Source organism: Schistocerca serialis, chromosome 3 (assembly GCF_023864345.2).
Source record: "Schistocerca serialis cubense isolate TAMUIC-IGC-003099 chromosome 3, iqSchSeri2.2, whole genome shotgun sequence".
In the NCBI taxonomy this organism is placed as follows: Eukaryota; Metazoa; Arthropoda; class Insecta; order Orthoptera; family Acrididae; genus Schistocerca; species Schistocerca serialis.
The window spans coordinates 290,323,699-290,346,871 of record NC_064640.1 but is presented as its reverse complement, the minus strand read 5'-3'; the positions used below and the strand labels follow the sequence as shown (position 1 = coordinate 290,346,871).

Sequence of the window (23,173 nt, the reverse complement as noted above, 5' to 3'; positions counted from 1 at the left end):
GGGCAGGTTTTTGTGACAAACGGGTGAAAACGCAATCACAGATTGAGGCACAGGCCGCGGCAGAGCAGAGCTTCAGCCTTCGCCGCGCAGTGTCCGGGACACAGTCTTGCGCCACACAGCTGACGGGTGACGGGCGGCACGCACACCAACTGCTCTCGTGGTGTGGGCTCGACAGTGGAAACTGCCTCCTAATATGTGCACACATTGTGTCGCAAAGTATTTCCTGCCCTGCCCTTCGTCGGCTGCGTCTCAGTGATCCGATTGACAGATACTGTCAGAGAGTTAATGAACTACTTCGACCCTTCTCTCCGCGCCAAACTTCCTGGAGCTCCACAAACAGCGATCCCTGGGGTCGATAACTCGAGACGTATATGTATTCCATGAAACTGAGAGAGAGCATTTCGTTCAAAGACCCACAGGACTGTAATAGGAGTGTCTGGGAGCTGGGCAGATGGAAAATGCACTATAGTTTGCAGAAGTCCACCAGCATCAAAAAATGAGAGCATGTATCTGGGACACATAATCTGAAAGTTTAGCGTCACAATACAGCGTTGTGCCATATTAAATAAGTTGTACACATTAAAAAATGAAATACAACCAGAAATTATTCCCAGCACCATAGCAAATGCTACGGGAAATGGTTATTTTAGCTGATAGTGACGTGGTGTGTTATTTGTGAGGTTTCCCAAGAAATCTAGGGGCAGTGAATCTCTTTCCTGAGAAACAAGAGGAAGGCTGAAAAGATCCTGGTGATGGCTGGCAGGGGTGCAATTCGTCACCCCTGTGCATCCCAGAAAAGTCCAGTGGGGTTCGTATCTACGATCTTGGCTCGATAGTCTATTCCTGGTCTGTGGAAAATCCATCATAGAGAAGAGCTCGATGTGGACGAGCATTACCATACACAAAGAGGACCATCAACGAAGAGGAAAGAATACACGTGTTGCTGCAGTACCTCATACAGGGTTGTCAGAAAAAGTCTGAAAAGCTTGTAAAAGGGCGTTGCAAGGTAGGTTGTGCTGAGAAGTAGTTATAGAAAAATTCTATACGTTTCGCCGTTTCAGAGTTAAGTATCACTGAAGGTAGCCAATCAGGTCTTTGAGCGCGCAAATTCCAGCGACTCGCCAGAGATTGTGTCGCCGAATTTGTGCTTCGTTTGGTTTCTTAAAATCGAACAGTAGAGCGATGCAAAAGTTGGACATGGGACGGTAGTAAGGCTCGAACCCGAACCAAGGAGTGAGCGGTTTCTAGCGCTATCATCGGCGTTACTAGAACAATTGGCACTAGGTGTCTTTGACGAGTTGTCTGAATTTGCGCGCGCAACGGTCTGATTGGCTAACTTCAGTGTTAATTACTTCGGAGAAGGCGCAACGTATCGATTTTTTTTCTTAAGAATGATTTTTCAGCACAACTCACTCTGCAACTCCCTTACAAGCTTTTCGGACTATTTCTAGCCACCCTGTATAAATGTCTGGGCACTAGAATGTCTCTCAAACCGCCAACGATGATTTGTGGCTCTGTACTACCATTCAACACAATGATTACCCACATTAGAAACACCAACTTGGTCTGTCCACGATGTTTGTGGTTTCTTACTGTCTACAACCTTCCTTACGTTCGGCTCTGTAGCCGAGCGGTCAGTGCATCTGACTGTGTGCGGATGATGATGATGATGATGATGATGATTTGCTCGGTTATCAGCGCCCGTACAAATTCCCAACCTTTGTTCAGTCCAGTCTCGCCACTTTCATGAATGATGATGAAAGGATGATGACAGCACTAGCACCCAGTCATCTCGAGGCAAGTGAAAATCCCTGATCCTGCCGGGAATCGAACCCGGGATCCAGGGAAGTAACATAAAACATTCATTATGCATGAAACTCTGCAAACCTTCTTTCATCCAAATCTGCGTTACATTTGCGGCACATTTTGACAATTATATCTTTAAAAAGCGAACATGTTCTTCTGATCTAGCCAGCGAAAATATTTTTACCTTGTCGGTCGCAGCAGGATGGTTATCGACACTGTGGGTACATATGGGTTAATGTTCAGCTGACTGAGTTGTACGCTTGTGTGCAAGTCTTTCGATACTGCAGCAAATGTGTGCCCTATCGCCAGGGAAGGTCGTTGGGACAGACATCCTGTGGTGTTCGTACCACAAAGCGTGAGCAGTTACCAGAACAGAGTATTCCTCGTATTTGTACGAGACCTCGTAGCCTGTTGTCCATAAGGATTGCTAAACTTTGTTAAAAAATTAAAAAAAATAAGAAATCAAGTAAGGTTCATATTATTTGTACGTAAAATTGAATATTCATCCGCGTCCGAGGCAAGTTTATATTTAGTAACAAAGACGTTCATCTGGGCTTGGGACCGGCAGTGGCTGTTGCAAGGCAGCTGATCCCAGGCGGAGGCTCAAGAGATTTCACCAGTTGAGATACGCGTGATCTTGGTTTACCAGCAAGAACAACATACAAATAGACATCAAGCAAAGAATAGCAGTGTGAATGAAATGCATGTTTTCCCACAGGGAGACGCTCAGCTCAAAATCTATATCAGCAAATACTGAAATGAGAATCTGTAATACAGTGATAGCCCAGCTGTAATGTACGGTTCAGAAACCTGGAGCATGACAAAACACGAAAAGGATAAACTGTTAATATCTGAAAGGACAGTAATGAGAAACTATGGGGACCAACCGTGGATAAAGGAGGATGGAGGAAGAGGACGAGGAGGAATGAGGAAATCTCTCTCTTGAAGCAACAAACAACAATAATGAAGAAACTGAAGAGCAAGAGAAGCCAGTGTGCAGGGCATTTAGCTCGTATGCCAGAAGAAAGACAGATGCAGAAAGCATTTAAGGGGATACCGAACACCAGACGCCCGATACGAAGACCAAGGCAGCGCTGGATGAACGAGCTGGTGATGGGCCTGGCAGCCCTGGAGACTGAGGACACCTGGAGGATCCGAGCACAAAACAGAAAGGAATGGAGGCAATTCGTGGATGCAGCAATTGGTCTGTATGGCCTGTGACCGCAGGATATATATATCTATGTAAAATTTAATGTTGTGAAAACACTACCTATCGTAATAACTATATGGTAGGTTATTTATAAAAAAATAAAAATCACTGTAATGTGCGAGCTGGCATGCAGTGCGGCCCGGTACTTGTTGAGAGCTTAATTGCTGAGTTAGAAAAAGGAAAAAAAATTAGAAACAGCATTGCACTTTTATTGTATTTTGGAACGAAATCCTCCATCTAGATAGAAACAATTTTAGTTTGGTTTTTACCTTATAACTCGTTCCGTTGTGCACTATCTTCAGATCAGCGGTTGAAAGCATAATGTACACAAATAAAGCTGCAAAGATAAATTGGTCACTCCCCAAAACTGTGCGCTAATATCATGTAACACTGCCTCCAAGCTTGATAATGGCTACAATTCGACGAGGAAGGGATTCCACTAGTTTCTTCACGTTTGTCATATCCAGCTGAAGCATCTCATTCATTGATGATTGATCCCGTAGAGCTACCAAATTGGCGGGAGGATGATATTTAGATATTTACTTCTACGTTTCACCGCTGTTGCAAATAGTCTCAGACAGTTACTATAGGATTAAGATAGTGTACCTGAGTGTTCACCCAACCAGGAACGTGTACGTAAGGCCCTTTGAAAGCGTCTGTTGTCATCTTGGAAGTTTGGTGTGTCCACAGCATATTCGTCATGAAAATGTAGAAGAAAGGGCAAAAATTTGGTCGCCGAGAATTATGAAATAAACATTCTGGTTTGTTCTCATGGCAGCCAGACGAATAGGCTCAAGTCATGGTACGAAGAACACCCCCAAAAATCATAGAAGCACTTCCTACCTTAATCACACCCTCTACACACTGCGGGCTGAAAGCGTCATTGGACCGTTGGTGCACTCTTCAGCTTTCATTATTTGAAAAGAGGTAAAATCGCAGCTAGTTGGACCACAATACCTTCCTCCAGTCAGCTATGGTCCAGTAAAGTCTTTGGCCCATTGAAGAAATACAGTCTTGTGCTGCTGGACGCAATAGCCTTTTACGAGACGGCTCCAAAAGCCCATGCAACCAGTTCCTTTCGCAACGTTCGTTCGGAAACTGCTTGACATGAATTTGCATTCACTGACAGCAAAAATTCGTGTCGGGATTGAAATCGATTGTCACTGACAATCCTCCGGTCCTTGACTGTTTGGATATTTTTACGGCTATCATTCGACGTAGACGCACCGGGCAGTCCGCGCTGATACACCAACAAATAGGGCATCTTTATTCACGGCAGTCATGGACACGTCCAAACACGACAGTTTATTTCAGTCACCTTGTCGGGCCTACACGTCGACCCGTTTTTGCACCATCTACAGCGCCCGAAGCAACCAGTGAGCCCTTTTAAGGGGGAGATTAATATTTTGTCCAGTGAGGTTACGCAACAAGAATTCTAGCACGAAATATGCAATCTCTTTTACATTTACCCAAGGCTACCGTAGGAGCTATAAGTATGAACTTAGACTTGTGGTAACAGGTATGAAGAAAACAAATGTACTGCCACATGGCATTGACATATTACACCTTAGTCAAATGACGTATCAAAAAACAAAAGAAAGAACCACTCCTGTAGCTAAGGAATTGGAGGAATTAGTACTTTTTGCATTTAAAACCATAAGTGAATGAAAACTAGCAGATATAATGTTTCTAAACAAATAAAGACTCTAGGTAAAAGAAATAAGTATATCGTGTGTCCAGGTCTAACGAACGTGTGGTAACATAAGACCTATAGCAAGATGCGCCCTCAACCCTGCAGACATACACTGGGGAGAATTACATCCCACACAAATTTCTTTTGTTGATTACTCACTTGATTTTAACTTTGGAAAATGTTAGTGAGCATGTAAATTAGCTTGATAGTGCTGGCCTAAGCAGCAAGTATGTTGTGTTTTTTTTCTGCTCTACCTGCATAGCAATGTTGATAGATAGTTGATGTTGGATTTGTTGGACCCCTGTGTGTCTTATGTGGATTAGATAGGCCGTGCTACCAAGGAGGCTGATCAGTAACAAGCAGACTAGATGGAAAGGAGATTTAGCTTCTGCCCCAGCAACCGTGACAAAAAAACAAAAAACAGCTGTACTTCATGCGACTTAAGCATGTGTGATGAACACAGAGTACTAATATGCTATGAGCGCATCGAGTGACAAACAATATCAAGAAATTATATAGGTAAGACAGACTGCTGCAGATTCTGCAACTTCTTTGTTTTGTCAGTAAATCTGACATTATTTGTGGATAATGGGATCGTTGTTTTGCTCATGACGCGTTTAAGTGATTCCCTATCTTTTTTTTTTTTTTTTTTTTTCACACCCAATGAGTTGAACATTTTTGTCTGTTTCTGTATACCTGTTCATTCTTAAATTTATACTAACTCTAAAAACTTATTTTCTTGTTTAGGCGATGACAAAGTATTTAAAATTTCATTAACCTGTAATTCAACTAAAAGATAACACCACACGATACTCTTTAAAAATCAGTATATATAGTGGTTTTATGTACGTGTGTCTTTTAAACTGTCGTCTAAAAGATGTCGCTCTATGGTTGGGGTAAAATATGAAAGGAAAACAAGATGGAGACGCGATACTGTTTCTTTAGGACTTCCAATTAGTTATTAACGAGCTCAAATATAAACCATGACGCGATGAAATGTAAACATCAAGCATTGACAGTCACTCATTAAACCCATGTTTAGGGGAATGAGAACGTGTTAAGTGTTGGCGATTTCATGCTTTTGGATGAATGGCCCCCAATCCTTCCCCCCCCCCCCCCCCCCTTTTCTCCCCACTCTCCTTCACTTCATATCAGAAGAGCTTATTGGACACTATTTCGACAAACGGCCGTTTTGAAGTGCAGAGCTAACAGATATCAATTTCCGTAACAACCGGTAACTGTAAATCAATATCTTCGATTACTTGTTGAATTAAAGTGTTCGAAATTGGTGAGGTAGTTTAGTTTATCAGTACTTGCGTTAGTAGATGATGCATTCATGATGTGTATTACGATCACAGAGACCTTTTTTGTTTCGAGTCTCATCGCTGCATATAGGAAGCACTGAGGTTCATTTGTTTTCGGACGAGCGCTTGCGTCAGAATTTGTCGTGACAGGTCAGAGTGTCATAGATACGCCTATCGCCAACAAAACAAGATGACAGCTCAAAATACACCAAATGTCTGTTCTTCCTAGGATTATTCCGCAACTCGTCTAATTAATTTGAACTCACACCTTGTGTTGGTAACGCCTTTACTAACAAAAAGGCAAATGCAGGAATAAAATACGTCGGTATGGCTACAAATTATTCATGGAAATAACACAACTAGCCATTTGTAGCTATCTCCCAAGCCCTCCCCCACCCAAGTTTTCTCCGTTCGGTGAACTAGTTAGTTTATGTTGAACAACTTAAAACAATCACAGTTCCTGTAAGTTGTACAATAACACGTAGTGAGAGTATCTTCGTCGGCAATCCTGATCTTCTGTTGCCTAAGTTACCTATTGGGCGAGATGTCTTTCTACACCGACAATACTTTCCTATCAACTGCGTTCTGTTGCTATTCAGAAGGGAAGTATCGAAAGTATACAAACAGTATTGTAGATGTCACTGCGAATCATGCTTTAGCAACGGCTACAAAGTAGCAATGTCTTTAATGAAAGAAACTTACAGAATTTAAGGATCTGAAAAATAAAGTGCACATATCACGGAGGAAAATGTGAAGACCTTGAATTTACGGCACAGAGTGCAAAGCAGGAAGAACTTACTAACGTTAACGTAACTATTCTTACTTTTTAAAGGATGGTGAGTTACGGAGTGAAGGAAGGAGGGGGGAGGGTGGTGTGTGTGTGTGTGTGTGTGTGTGTGTGTGTGTGTGTGTGTGTGTGTGTGTGTGTGTGTGTAATAAACTGGTAGATTCTGTGAATTCAAGATAACCTCCGGAATGATTCGAAGCTACGTAAGCTTGTAGAATTTCAATCCAAGTTTAATTTTCCCTGAATGTAAAATTTTCCATTGATAATTTTCTATGAGTAACTGTCCATTTTGATTGTCGGAACAATAAAGTAAAAATAACATCGTTCTGTCATGTAAAGAATACCGCGCGACTGTGTTTGGTACGTCGTAACTGCAACATGTGAAAGGGGACCTCATCTATTTCCAGACTGGTCAACTCAATAAAAGCAACTTATACAGAATACGCTAAATTCAGGTTACTTAAAACATCAGGTAGTGCGTAAGAGGACTATTATATCCGTAAATAAGTGTTGGTGGAGCCACACAGCCCGGGTTGCCTTCTGGTATTTTCATACTTCGAGTAATCAGCTATGCTGCATGTGTGTCATTTGCTGAGCTTGCAGCAAATTAGTAGCAACGTACTGCGTATCTATCCTTGCAATAGCTTTCGCCGAGAATCTGACTTTCCTATTGTTGTTCCTCTCAGATAGTAAATCGTGCATAGTAACAACCTGCAAGTTACTTTTAATGAAAATGCCCGAGGCTCTTAAAAACCGCAGAGTAAATAGAGGTGTGCCCCCCCTCCCTCTCTCCACCTCTCCCTTCCTCCCACCCCCACCCCCTTCTATACCATATAGGTACCATTTCATCAAAATAGTGTTAGCGAAGTTCTAAATTAGTAGGAAAATTAAGTTTTTTTTATTACGAACTGCTTTCATTATTTACGTGATCTTCCCACATTTTGCCCTTTCATACAGGACGTAAAAAGTTCTTACATACAGTACTAGTAACGGCGGAACAGGGAAAATAGTAAATGCGTTATTGCGTTAAAGATATAGTTCTTAAGCATCATGTTTTATGCTAAATTTTCTCTATTTTCGAATTTCAAGTTGTTCATTATCTATGGATGAATGTTTGTGCAAAGCATTATAGCAGAACCCCACTCTCTTGATATGCCCCCCCCTCCCGCCCCTCCCCCCCTCCACATCCCACGCCATCGCCGCCGCCTATTTGCGCCTGCGCAAGTGACAAGTTCAGGTTCTCTATACCTTGTTTTGACACTAAAAAAGTCTTGCAATATTTTCTGTATGTGGTACTATACTGTGGGTCAGATTCAACCTTCAACATCATGTCTCATGTCAGAAGCATGGTACGACCATGCTAACCACTTTACTTGTATCATCATTATCAGCAATCAGCGAGCATTGCATATTATGTTCATCTACTAATTGATAGAGATTATGATTTTAGACGCCAACTCTCAAAGCACAGAATTTTCTTAGTTCTTAGCTAACGTAGGCGTCTCCTGTCGGGGACACAGCTATCGCTGTAATTAATATTCAAATAAAATAGTGACGTGTCGCGTGCATTTTGGTTCACTATTACCGGTTTCGCTCGTCAGACGCGAGAATCAGCGGATAATGGTTATCGTGCTGACAACATGTTAGCGGGCCAGGAACACCGATCGGCACCACAGCCAAACACAAGGAAGTAAATAGTAGAAATTTACAAACGAATCCTACACTCAGTTAACGTGATTTTGTATCTAAGGCAACTGAAGAAAAAAAAATAGAACAAAATAAATTTTCAACTGGTGAAAACGGAGTACAATGCTTTTAGCAAACTAAATAGAGATTTCACAGCCAAACTTCGGGAATGGAAGTATGGTTTCGAATTAATGCACTGAGACATGAACGTTTAGTTCGAAAATCGTTTAAAACGAGTAGTTGCCGAACGAGCTTGGAGTTGTAAAGTAAAAGGTAAATCTGATCGCAATGCGAAGGTTGGTTTGAACACTGCAGTGATTGATTGGGTATTATCACATTGGAGTTGGCTTCTGATTTTTCGAACGGACTGATACTGCCAGTTATTAAAAAAAGTCTACGGCATAACGTGGACTTATGGCATTTTTCACATATAACAGTCATTGCCAGAGTTCAAACAAGCGAGATGTGATACGAAAAATCCTAAAGCTGTCCCAGGATTGAGCCCCAAGCATATAGATTCGTAGGCTGACTGGATCCACATGTACACAGAGTAACACATGAAGAGAGAGGTGAACTAAATTAGTGGTATATGCAGTAGAACAAACAAATGGATCGCGGAAATAAATGGAGTGGAAGACGACGTGTAGCCAGGCGATTGGAAGGCAGATGGTCGCGTTAAATATTAGACATGAGAAAACATGCAAAAGCAACATGGATTTGTATAGCGGCAGACTGTGACAGATGTAAAAGACCGGAGGAGGCATTTATTTGGCAGTGAATGTTAAATGGATAACAATTACCGGTGTGCAAAACTTAAGGTCGAAAGTAATTTTCGCATGGTGTGTCACTGCCAAGCAAAGTTGGACTATACATAGAACTTGTACAGTATATTGCAGGAAAAAACTCGCATTAAGACCAACAGCAATGACATTTCGAATAAAAGATAACAATTACACGGCAGTTACCACAATTTATGGTAGTCCCCTGGAGAACACTAAAGGAAAATGGTTCTTAAGAGCGTATGTGATCACCACTGACGACAATGTTTGATCTGCAAGGTGCTTCCATGTTGGCCGCAAGGTTGGCAAAAGGACTTTCTGTGCTAGGGTGTTCCTTTCCTCCACCAGTGCGGTTGGCATTTGCTAGTCGGTCGCTGGTGCATGTGGACATGCAGCAATACGTCTCCCTAACTCGTCCTTCGTGGGCTCCGTTGGATTAAGTCGGGGGAACGGGCAGGACAGTCCATTTGCCGAATATCCCCTGTTTCCAAGAGGTGCTCAACTTGTGCTGTTCCATGCAGTCACGCATTGACATCCACAAAAATTAAGTTAGGGCCGAGTACATCCCTGAAAAGACGCACATGTAGGAGTGCAGTGACACAATGACGTTGAGCGGTGAATGAATGTACCGTGTTCAAAGATCTGGATGTCAGTACGCCCATGCAACATTATGCCTCCCCGCACCGTAGCATCTTGGAAACCAAAACGATCATCTTCAGCACTGTTACGGAGAGAGGTAGGAACTTTCACGTAATACACCAAATAACGTCGTCGAATACATAGAAAGAAAGATCCCTTATCATTTAGCCACAATATAGTAGGTCAGCAACTGGAAGCAATTAATTCCATAAATTATCTGAGAGTACGCATTAGGACTGATTTAAAATGGAATGATCATATAAAGTTGATCGTCGGTAAAGCAGATGCCAGACTGAGATTCATTGGAAGAATCCTAAGGAAATGCAATCCGAAAACAAAGAAAGTAGGTTATAGTACACTTGTTCGCCCACTGCTTGAGTACTGCTCAGCAGTGTGGGATCCGTACCAAAAAAATGGTTCAAATGGCTCTGAGCACTATGCGACTTAACTTCTGAGATCATCAGTCGCCTAGAACGTAGAACTAATTAAACCTAACTAACCTAATGACATCACACACATCCATGCCCGAGGCAGGATTCGAACCTGCGACCGTAGCGGTCGCTCGGTTCCAGACTGTAGCGCCTAGAACTGCACGGCCACACCGGCCGGCGATCCGTACCAGATAGGGTTGATAGAAGAGATAGAGAAGATCCAACGGAGAGCAGCGCACTTCGTTACAGGATCATTTAGTAATCGCGAAAGCATTACGGAGATGATAGATGAACTCCAGTGGAAGACCCTGCAAGAGAGACGCTCAGTAGCTCGGTACGGGCTTTTGTTGAAGTTTCGAGAACGTACCTTCACCGAGCAGTCAAGCAGTATATTGCTCCCTCCTACGTATATCTCGCGAAGAGACCATGAGGATAAAATCAGAGAGATTAGAGCCCACACAGAAGCACACCGACAATCCTTCTTTCCACGAACAATAGGAGACTGGAATAGAAGGGAGAACCGATAGAGGTACTCAGGGTACCCTCCGCCACACACCGTCGGGTGGCTTGCGGAATATGGATGTAGATGTAGAGAACATAATCGTTTTGGTCCTTTTCTCATTAAGTTTTTAACCTATTGACGTAGCACAGCAGTTAGCGCAGTGGACTCGGATTCGTAGTTACGGCGATTCAAATCCCCTTTTTGTCATTCAGATTTGGTTTTCCCGTGGTTTCGCCAAATCGCTTAAGGAAAATGGTAGGTTAGTTCTTTTCAAAAGGACAGGACCTATTTTCATCCCCTCCCGTCTTCCAATCGGAGCTTGTGCATGGTGTGCAATCACCTCGCCGGACGGAATGCTAAACCCTAAAATTCATTCGTCACTCACTCACTCACTTCTTCATTCATTCGTTATTAAAATTCACTCCCCCTATCATTCATTCATTCTTTATTATGATTATTGTCCATCACTTCACGTTGCAAGTAATACTACACATAAAACTCTGAAGACCTCATTCCTATAACTCTCTCCAGAGACAGCAGTAGATGGATAAATTTCGACGCGTGCGTGCGTGCGTGTGCGTGTGTGTGTGTGTGTGTGTGTGTGTGTGTGTGTGTGTGTGTGTGTGGAGGGGGAGGGGGAGGGGGAGGGGGAGGGGGTGGGAGGGGATCATGTCTTCCGACCGACCAGTCGTAATCAACCGAAGGAAGACACCGTTAGGTACAGCCTGCTCGGCCTTTATTCTTGTAAGCGCATGCAGCTGCTCCCAGCTTCCTGTTGTAGAATACCACAGTAAGTTCGGGTGGTGTAGTAATGCTCGCCGAGGGAAATGACACAGCTCTAAGGCGCTGCCCTTTCTGCCGTTGGATTCTGGATCGATTCCCGATAGGCCACCCGCATTTAGCTTTCCCGTGCTTATACTGAGTAACTCAAGGAATTACTCCTTTAACAGAGGCGACCACCAATGGATGATACGAAAATAACATTCCACTGGTGATTTATGGACACGGGACTTGGCATAACGCGTGACTTTCGAGCGGGGTCAATGCTAGCAGAAACACCAGCACAAATAGAGGAAGGTGTTAATTCATAGCACAGTTATCTGGCGTAATAAATTACAACACCTCGAGTAAAACACTTTCAAGCGAACTTAACGACAACAATAAAGGGCAACTACATATCGAAAATACTCTTTGCAACGCCTCTCTCTCTCTCTCTCTCTCTCTCTCTCTCTCTCCCTCTCCCTCTCCCTCCCCCTCCCCCTCCTAATTTGCTACTGGAACCTTTATAATTCCGTACGTTTCTTACTGCAATTAAATACCAGCTTTGTGCACAACACATAATCTCGCATATCGCCTCGAATTATTACCTAGGAGATTTAAGCGACGTTATGGGCTCCACAGCACCACTGTTACGACAGTATGTTATCGGATTCTTTCTCCCTTTTATGAGCATTACCTTGCGTTTATCTACACTTAATGAGTGGAAAGTTGGTCCTTTCTGCACTTACTCAAGATCATAAAGCCACAGTCCTTTTCTATACACGTAAAGGTCGTACGCCAAGAATCTGAAGCTGCCGCTTTACACTGTCAGATAATTCGTTTATGTATTACGCATCCCTGGTACACACCCAGTGTTAACTTGGCTCCCGTTGTACACTTGCCGATCATTGTAACGCACTGGGCTCTAGTAGTAAAAAAAAAAAAAAAAAAAAAAAATTCCAATCAAAGTGGATATCTATCAATACAGTGTAAAGAGCCTTTCAGAAGTATGGGAAGACTTAACACATTTATACACCGGTTTCTACTATTTACAAGACAACGGATTTGGAAAAAAAAAGCGAGCTGATTTTCAGGTATTTTTTTCGTAAACTCATGCTGATCTTTGCCTCCACAACCGTAACTATCTTAGAAATCGGAATATGCTCGCGGAGCTTACAGCTAATTCGAGTTACCTTTATTGTGCAGTAATCCTTTTTTTTTATTTACCTGATAAACGCTACACGGTATTTCCTGCTGTCGATCTACTATCATCCATTCTCCGTGTAGGGATTGGAGTCAGCTCTGTCACAGCCAGAGATCTGCTTCTGGACCGGATGAGATTCATTGCACCATGCTCAGTCATCTGTACCCTGGAGCCAAAGGCAAGCTCCTATCTTGTCTCGGTGAGATGTAAGATCTGCTTTGATGATGGACAGCATCCAGCCACTTAGTAGGAAGCAGTATTAATTCCACTATGTAAACCTGGCAATGATCGTACCAACCCCTAACAGTTAACGGACTGCAGCTCTTACAAGCCTCGGCTGGCTCCTCGTTTCCGTATATCACCTGTGACGCTCCCAATACGGTTTCATGCGCTACTGTTCTGCCCTTGACAACTTAATTCTCCTACTACAGTACAAGCATTTTTTTTTTTTTTTTTTTTGTTTCACTGTGTACCATCAGTGTCGTATTGACTCCAGGTAATTTACACGGGATATATTGGCAGTATCTTACTTATTTTAATGAATTGAGATAAAAATATACATTACTGAATTGTAAATAGGAAAACTATAAGTATTTCAAGATAAAAGGTCAGAGACAACAGCCAAATACCCCAAATTTAAAACAAAGCAATTCTGAATGTTGTTTATACGCAAAAAAAGTCTTGTGGCCTTGTCCGGATAGTGTCTGTCCACGGAACGTTCGCATAGGGAACACCGTCCGTGTTTGCCCCCTCCCCCCCCCACCTCCCACCCACCACCCTCAACCCTCCCGACGTTAGTACTTTCTACAGGAGGAGCAGGAGAAGAAGAAGAACTTTCCTGTACTGATATGTTTTTCTGTGCTAGAGATTTTCGCAGTTTGAGAAGAAATTTTCTTCTTTTTTTGTTAGTTTTTTCTTACAATCAGGATTTAAGTTCAGCCAAATTATGAAACCATTGAGGACGCGAATGTCCAAAATAATATAAAGCATGACCCTGGGCCATCTTCTTGTCATACGTTTTATAGTGTAGGCACTTAGTAATTTTTCATTGTGTCTACACCCAATTTAGCTGCAGGATTGTAATTGGTTTCGTTGCTTCACGTTCACGTACGTCCTCTTCGAAATGCACGGTACTCAATAATGTCTCTGCCATACCCTTTTTTGGACGACAGGCTAGTATTGAAGCTGATTTCTGCGGTACGAAGAGTGGCCGGCCGTTGTGGCCGAGCGGTTCTAGGCGCTTCAGTCCGGAACCGCGCTCCTGCTGCGATCGCAGGTTCGGATCCTGCCTCGGGCATGGATGTGTGTGATGTCCTTAGGTCAGTTAGGTTTAAGTAGTTCTAAGTCTAGAGGACTGATGACCTCAGATGTTAAGTCCCATAGTGCTTAGAGCCATTTGAAACATTTTGCAGTAAGAAGAGACTTTGAAGTTACAGTTCTTAATCTCGATGCGACAAATTATGCAGGTAGTTGAGGCAAGTTTTTCTCATTGTTCCAAGGACGGTCGCCTGTTTTCGTTCAAGTGCCTCTGCCAACTCAAATCTTGCGAAGAAATTATCTGTTGTCACATTTCTAACATCCTGGGTAAATTTTCTGTCCGTTCCGACATAATGCTTTTTCCCTGATTTGCTTCTCTAGGCTAGTCTTTGCCCTTTCCTGTGTGCGCATGTATGTTTGTGATATAGTAATTAGTCACCAACGGCGACAGTGTCTTTGTTTATACGGCAACTGCTTCTTTTACAGTACAATGTCCTTCAAGCGGGAAATCCGGGTTCGAGTCCTGGTTCGGCACAATATTCATTTGTCACAAGTAGCTGATGCTTATACATATTCACAAAAATGTGAATTCGTTTCACACGCAGCCCATATAACAGCCAATTTACAGTGCTAATATTATGTCGCCGCTGATGTGCCTCATGGAATTGAATACAGCGTGATATTTCTGTAAAACGGTTCCTACCTGTAGAACTATTGAAGATAGGTGGGCCATGCTCTTTTTTTCCCATAAATTCACTATTCCCTCATTGTGACCCTTGTAAACCCTTGCAAGTATAAACAGGCCAAGAAAGCACTCAAATTCTTCTCTGTCAAGAGCTACCCATTTGTTCCCGGAAGTAATGTCACCTTCTCTGTTCGTCCACTTCAAAACATTCTGGAAAATGCTGGGCTTCATAAATAATTCAAATGCTGACTGCACAGTATTTACATTCCTTATAGATTGCCCTGTTGGACCTGGAGCCAACATCAGTATGTTTCGTGCTGGCTGCCTCCCATGTAATCTAACAGGATTTTGCCCCCTTGTTCCTTTTCCATTTCTGGGCCTGAAAACAACGAGATTACTATTTTACATTTATTATTATTATTATTTCCTTCACTTTCTCAGACGTTAAGTCCGGTTAAAAATGGAGTGACACGGACCTTGATCAAGCGTCACTTCCTTTTAACTGTACGGTATGTGTTATATTGCATTTAGGAACTTTCGGATAATTGAACATGTATCAATAATTACGGATTTCTGTAGCTGTATATATATATGTTTGGATGTAGCTGTATTGCATTGATGTACTGGTGGATATTGTGTGGTATGACTCCTGTAGTTGATAGTATAATTGGTATGATGTCAACTTTATCCTGATGCCACATGTCTTTGACTTCCTCAGCCAGTTGGATGTATTTTTCAATTTTTTCTCCTGTTTTCTTTTGTATATTTGTTGTATTGGGTATAGATATTTTGATTAGTTGTGTTAATTTCTTCTTTTTATTGGTGAGTATGATGTCAGGTTTGTTATGTGGCGTTGTTTTATCTGTTATAATGGTTCTGTTCCAGTACAATTTGTATTCATCATTCTCCAGTACATTTTGTGGTGTATACTTGTATGTAGGAACGTGTTGTTTTAAAAGTTTATGTTGTAAGGCAAGCTGTTGATGTATTATTTTTGCGACATTGTCATGTCTTCTGGGGTATTCTGTATTTGCTAGTATTGTACATCCGCTTGTGATGTGATCTACTGTTTCTATTTGTTGTTTACAAAGTCTGCATTTATCCGTTGTGGTATTGGGATCTTTAATAATATGCTTGCTGTAATTATTATTATTATTATTATTATTATTATTATTATTATTAATAATAATAATAATAGTAGTAGTAGTAGCATTACTGATGTTATGTCATCAGCTTCAGGATCAGTTTCCAAACCTTAAACATCATCATATTCAACTGATGAACTGTCTTCAGAGAAAATAGCGTCAACCATTCATCGCCATTAGACTATATTACACTGAATTCCTCTCCTTCATACAAAATTGCTTGCATTTCAGAAGTACTCGAACATTTTCCATTCATAACGTAATTATGCGACACGCTTAGGCAATACACTATCAACTGCTGAGGCAATACACAACAACAGCTGAGGCAAGAAACTCTTAACAATAGGAACAAAATAACTGGGAAATGTTACTTTCATATTTGCAGGTATTTCGTATAAAGGTTTTTCAGCATAACAGTCGTCGCTCTATTTTAATAAAGTTACATTCAAGAAACTAGAAAACAATTCACATTGGTGTCATATTGACCCCAGTGATACTAAGAAGGTTAATTCTACAGGAGACGGCGGATACGTAAGTCTTTCTTGCGCCGAAACCATTTAATCGGTGTGTTTTTTGACACACAAGGCTTACGACACCACATTGATGTGCACCATCCTTCACCAATCTCATGAAATGGAACTACTTGATCGTCTGCCGCTTTTTATTCAATGCTTCCTCGTGGACAAGTGGTCTCGCTATTGCATTGATGATACCTTGTCTTACTGTTGTGTTCAGGAAAATGGTGACCCCGAGGCAGTGCACCCAGTGACATGCTGTTTGCATTCACAATCAACGGCATCTCCTCAACAGTCAGAAGCCGTCTTAAAAGATCTTTGTTTGCGAATCTTCTGTTCCGCCTCACATCTTAACGAACACGCAGAGGCAACTACAGCTATGAGGAGGTGGGGATTCTCGGCTAATAAAACTGGTTTCAGATACTCGGTAGAAGAGATCACTTGTATCAGTTTTAATTGTGCTTGTCGAAGTTTTAACGACGGGGACAATATTTTAGATCATAAGGATAATGTGCGCTTTTTGTGCATATTACTAGGGTTGGAACTTCAATAGTGGCATCTATTTATTTACAGCTCGTACAAAATAGATACGTGTTTCAAAGTTTTACTTACCTTCAAAGTAGTCACCAGCATTGTGTATAACCCGTTGCCAGCGATGTGAAAGTCCTAGGATACTCTCAGCAGTGCCAGTTGTGTTGACAATTCGACCGGCGCGGTCTATTGGCCGACGAATTTGTAGCAGTTCTGAAGCGAATGCCGAGAAGTGTTTCCTTCAGTTTAGAAATCGAGTTGAACTTACGAGGGCTTAAGTCAGGGGAGTGCAGTAGGTGGTATAGCACTTAGCAAAAAAATGGTTCAAATGGCTCTGAGCACTATGGGACTTAACTACTGTGGTCATCAGTCCCCTAGAACTTAGAACTACTTAAATTTAACTAACCTAAGGACATCACACACATCCATGCCCGAGGGAGGATTCGAACCTGCGACCGTAGCAATCACGCGGTTCCGGACTGCGCGCCTAAAACCGCTAGACCACCGCGGCCGGCTAGCACTTAGCAGGTCCATCACTCAAACAAATCAGTAACAGCTTGCACTGTACGTGCTTGAGCATTGTCCTGCAAAATGATGATCAGGTCTTGCAGGAAGTGTCATCACTTCTGTCTCTAAGCTGGTCGTAGGTTGTGTTCCAAAAACCAACAGTATAGAGACGGAAGTGATGACACTATCTGCAGGACCTGACCATCATTTTTCAGGACAATGCTCAAGCACGTACAGTGCAAGCTGTTACTGATTTGTTTGACTGATGGAGCTGCTAAGTGCTATACCACCTACTGCACTCCTCTGACTTAAGCCCTCGTAAGTTCAACTCGATTTCTAAACTGAAGGAAACACTTCAAGGCATTCGCTTCAGAACTGCTACAAATTCGTCGGCCAATAGACCGCGCCGCTCGAACTGTCAACACAACTGGCACTGCTATACTCAATACTTGTGACTACTTTGAAGGTCAGCAAAACTTTGAAACACGTATCTATTTTGTACGAGCTGTAAATAAATAGTTGCCACTATTAAAGTTCCAACCCTCGTATTTGACTCGAAATTATGCTGGCTCGCACACCTGAAAGAGCTGCAAACAAAGAGTATCGAATCATTGAATATTTTTAAATACCTCGGCAGAAAGACGTATGGAGCGGACTGGTCCAGCAGCTTCGTAGGCCATTTTTCAGGTCACGATTGGATTACAGCAGCGTGGTTAATGGGGCAGCACGTACTTCCTACCCCAAGGTGTCAGACCAAGAGGGCAGTCAGGTATCGACCGGAGCCTATCGGACCAGACCAGTTCAGAGTATGTGTGCAGGGGGTGATGAACCTCCACTTGGAATTAGGTAGAGCCTCGTTTTTGGTCGACAGCCCTTAATATCTTAGCATTGCCTTCGTCATGGGAATTTAGTGCGGCGGTCCACACCAACTTTGAGCGGCTATTGCGAAGTCGTCACCGTGCGACCAAGCAGTGGCACCTAGTGCCTCATGGATCTGCATATATCAGACCTCCGAATACGCAGCCGGGGGTGAAATGAATTGCCGCTTAGCGTCTTCCAGGAGCTAAAGTGATCTTCAGTTTAACACGTACAAGAAACGTTTTCACGTCTCCTATTTTCTTCGGTTTTAAGCATGTACCATCGTTATATCGTTGTTTATATGGATGGATCCTAACAAGCGTGTGCCCTCGGTTGTTGATTTATTTTCCGTGGTAGGGGATTTCCAAATACGCATACCAGTACGATATATACAAATTTCGTTCAGTGAACTACAAACGATCCATCAAATTTATCCAGTAGGCACTTTGGTGCAAATTATCCAGGACACTTTATAATAGTTCCAAGACCGAGGCAAGGAGGTGATCTTCAGCTGGGTACTTGGACATGTCTGGATACAGTTAAACAACTCAGGCGATAAAGCAACGTGTGGGAATGGTGGTGTAGGTCAATGTGTCGTCCCCTTGCATGCCGTCATCCCATTGTCTGACAAAAGAATCGTGCGTCATTGAGTAACCGGAACAAACTGTGGTCAGTCAAATAGACCACGCATGCATGGCGGACTTAATGCCAACCACACAATGGAACGAAGTGCTGGTCACCAGACTGCGCATAGGACATTGCCCACTAACGCACGGTTTCCTCCTCCGACGGGAGGATTGATCACTCTGTGAAATTTGTGGTGTTCCAGTTTCGGTTCAGCATGTTTCAGCTACGTGAGTTTTGTATACTGACACAATGGCAATCCTGGGTTTGGCTTGCGATCTGTCCACGATCCTCGCCGACATCGACACAAGTGTAACACGGGTTTTGGAATTTTGTGAACTGTCTGGTCTCATCCCTAAGGTGCCGCCGCCGCCGCCGCCCCACTTCGGGTGTGCTGAGTGTGTTGGGTCCCTTGCTGTTCATGTTGTATATTAATCACCTTGCGAGCAATATTAATAGTTATCTCAGACATTTTGCAGATTATGCAGTTATCTGTAATGAAGTTCTGGAAGAGGCTGCACAAATATCGTCAGATATGGATAAGATCTAGAAGTAGTGCACAGATTAGCAACTTGCTTTAAATGTTCATAAATGTAAAATCGTGCTCTTCACAGTACGGAAAAGCGTAGTATCCTGTTAGTATAGTATCAGTGAGCCGCGGTTGGATCGGTCATCTCATACAAATATCTCGGTGTAGCACTTGTAGCGGTATGAAGAGGACTTATCACATAGGCTCAGTCGTGGGTAAAAACAGGTGGCAGACTTTTGTTTATTGGTAGAATAATAGGAAAACGCAAGCAGTCTATGAAGACGATTGCTGACAGATTCCTCTCGCGACCCATCCTAGAATACTGCTCAAGCGTGTGGGACCCGTGCCAAATGGGACTGGCAGGGGATATTGAACATACACAGAGAAGGGCAGCACGATTAGTCACATGGTTTTTTACCCACAGGAGTGTGTCACTGAGATGTTGAGACAACTGAACTAGTAGACTCGTGAAGATAGACGGAAGCTATCCCGAAAACGTCTGCTGAAATAGCTTCAAGAACCGGCTTTACATGATGACTCTAGGAATATACAACAAGCTCCTACATAACGCCCTCATAGGGATTTTGAGGATAAGATTAGATGATTAGATTTAATTACAGCGTGTAAAGTGGCATTTAAACAATCATTTTTCCCGCGCTCCGTACGTGAGTGGAACCGGGTGGGGGGAGGGGGTGGAGAAGAATATCAGGTACACTAGAACGCAGTCTCTGTCGTGCAATAGCTGGTCGTTGTGGTCGAGCGGTTCTAGGCGCTTCAGCCCGGAACCGTGCTGCTGCTACGGTTGCAGGTTCGAATTCTGCCTCGAGCATGGATGTGTGTGATGTCCGTAGGTTAGTTAGGTTTAAGTAGTTCTAAGTCTAGGCGACTGATGACCTCAGATGTTAAGTCCCATAGTGTTTAGAGCCATTTGAACCACTTGTCGTGCGCTTGTGCTGTAAACGACGTCGTCGTCCCGGTTTCGAGAAAGTCGTGCAGACACCGCGTAAGGGCGCTGATGCCATGTTATTAAGCGCCCACACCCATCATCATCCCTGCCGTCTTCTTCGAGTTTCAACCAACTCTGTTTATAGTTTAATGTGGAGGCGACTGCTTTCTACACTGCTGGCCGTTAAAATTTCAACGAGAAGAAGAATAGCAAGTAATGACTTTTTACCTTTGTGCCGATACGGTATAGTGGGAGGAATACATAATTAAATTTGTAGATTATGTAAGGGTACACAGGATGGAAAATGTAGTACACAGAGCTGCCACGCCTAACAACAGCAACAACGCCTCTAATTCAACTGGGTAGTGCCCAACTGAGGTTGGCCGACAGATAGGGGTACGTCATTCAATGCTGCTTCAGCCACCTGCCAGACTACATCAGCCGTAGTGGCTGACGAGTAGTGGCGTGCCAGTTTCTCGGCCACTTATACCCAATAGTTTTCAGTAGCTGAGATATCTGGAGAACGTGTGAGTCTTCATGTTTTCGCGGCGCAGTGTCATTTCCATTTAATTTCGGGCGTGCAGCCGCGTAAATTCCACTTCTTCTGATATTTCGGCTTTTAAACTCGCAGACCGCGCCACTGTGCATTCGACCAGTGATACACGAGGAGCCAGAGACATCGATCGGCGGCATACAGGTACAACTTACGAATGAATTAGATCTGTGGTTGCACAGTCGGTGCACGCTGGGATGTCGATGTATCATGCGAACTGTACTGTGGCGACGTCTTTGTAAGTTTATTACAGAAAGTGCCGGAAATCATGATTTGTCCAAGCTCAAACCGCCATCTCCGTTAATTAAACTCGTCGCCAACCGAATTTCAGTTGCTTCTTTCACTATTGAGTCCCAGAAAGATGAAGTCCAGGCTGAAATTTCGGCGTTTTCATATACAGTGCCGGGTGCAAAAAGCCTGCCCCTTTCCACCAGAGTCCGCAGCTCGTGGTCGTGTGGTAGCGTTCTCGCTTCCCGCGCCCGGGTTCCCGGGTTCGATTCCCGGCGGGGTCAGGGATTTTCTCTGCCTCGTGATGACTGGGTGTTGTGTGATGTCCTTAGGTTAGTTAGGTTTAAGTAGTTCTAAGTTCTAGGGGACTGATGACCATAGATGTTAAGTCCCATAGTGCTCAGAGCCATTTGAACCATTTTCTTTCCACCAGAAGGTTTGAGAAGACTGAAACCAAGTGGTACGGTTCCTCAGAGGCTTTATGGACTTCCAAAGATCCGTAAGAGATAGATTTCCTATGCGTTAAGTAGTGATTAACATTGGCTCTCCAACCTATGACTGCGCCAAATACTTCACGTCGTTATTAAGCCCTATTGTGTTCATCACATACGCAACTCTGCGGACTTCAGTGACAAACTGAAATCACTGAAACTGAAAAGTTCTAATATATTAGTTAGTTTCGATGTACTTCGTTATTCACAAAGGTACCCTTTTCAGCACCATTATCTCTTATCGACATTACCTTTGATAAAGAAGTTTCAGCTTTGTTTAAACATATCATGACCTCGCCATGCTTTTTATTTAATAACGAATTTTTTGAACAGACTGACGGTGTCGCCCTTGGTCACCAACTTATTTATGGAGAACTTCGAGGAAAAGGCGATGGAATGAGCTAGCTTGAACCCCCAGTATTATGGAGGTATGTTGTTGCGTGGCTCTATGGTGAAGATTAATGATAAGAATTTTTAAACCATCTGAATTCCATCCCAAGAGAAACTCAGTGTACAATGAAAACGGAAAAAGAGGGATGCCTTCCATTTTTTGATGTTTTGGTACTACGCAAAGATGATCGCACTTTGGGGCATTCACTGTATCTGAAACAGATGCACTTGGATTTATATTTACGTGCAAATAGCCGCCTCTATCCTTCCCACACGATGAGTGCTCTACACTCTGGTACACAAGCACACAGCACACATCATTGCTGACGAGAGCAATTTGGAGGACGAGCTTCTACACTTGAAAAGAGTTTCTGAAGGGTTGGGTTGTTTGGGGGAAAGAGACCAAACAGCAAGGTCATCGGTCTCATCGGATTAGGGAAGGACGGGGAAGGAAGTCGGCCGTGCCCTTTCAAAGGAACCATCCCGGCATTTGCCTGGAGCGATTTAGGGAAATCAGGAAAACCTAAATCAGGGTGGCCGGACGCGGGATTGAACCGTCGTACTCCTGAATGCGAGTCCAGTGTGCTAGCCACTGCGCCACCTCGCTCGGTCGAGTTTCTGAAGCCAACGGGTATCATCCTCAGCAGATACGTAAAGCATTGCGAATGATACCAACGGTGGGCATAAGGAATGCAGAGAGGGAGATGGAAAGTTTTAAATCAAGGCTTTCCTACATATTTGGGAAGCCTATAGTCAAAAATTGGGCGGATCCTCGGCAAACTCAAAGTGATTGTTCGCCTCCATCAAATACTGTGCTTCGGAAGCCTGGGGTTTACGAGATCCCCATGAAGGATGGACAGAACACCGCAGGTACCCCGACTGCTGCAATGTAATAAATCGGCGGTCCAGAGCACAGTATTGACACTAACCACTCTAAGGTGTACGAAAATGTCGAAATCTCAGCCTCAACTTAATCTTTCTGAGACTCAGTAGTAAAAGAAGAAATTGAAATTCACTTGACGACGAATTTAATTAATAGAGATGGCGGCTTCAGTTTGGATAAATAATGGAATCCCGCAATTTTCTGTAATTAACAAAGACGTTGCCACAATAC

The 23,173-nt window shown here is 43.1% G+C and overlaps 1 protein-coding gene across 8 annotated transcripts in view; it reads left to right on the top strand.

The window, feature by feature from the left end:
* LOC126470071 (F-box/LRR-repeat protein 2) overlaps nucleotides 1–23,173 on the top strand; it is a 269,884-nt gene that overhangs the window by 53,374 nt on the left and 193,337 nt on the right. The window lies entirely within an intron of this gene.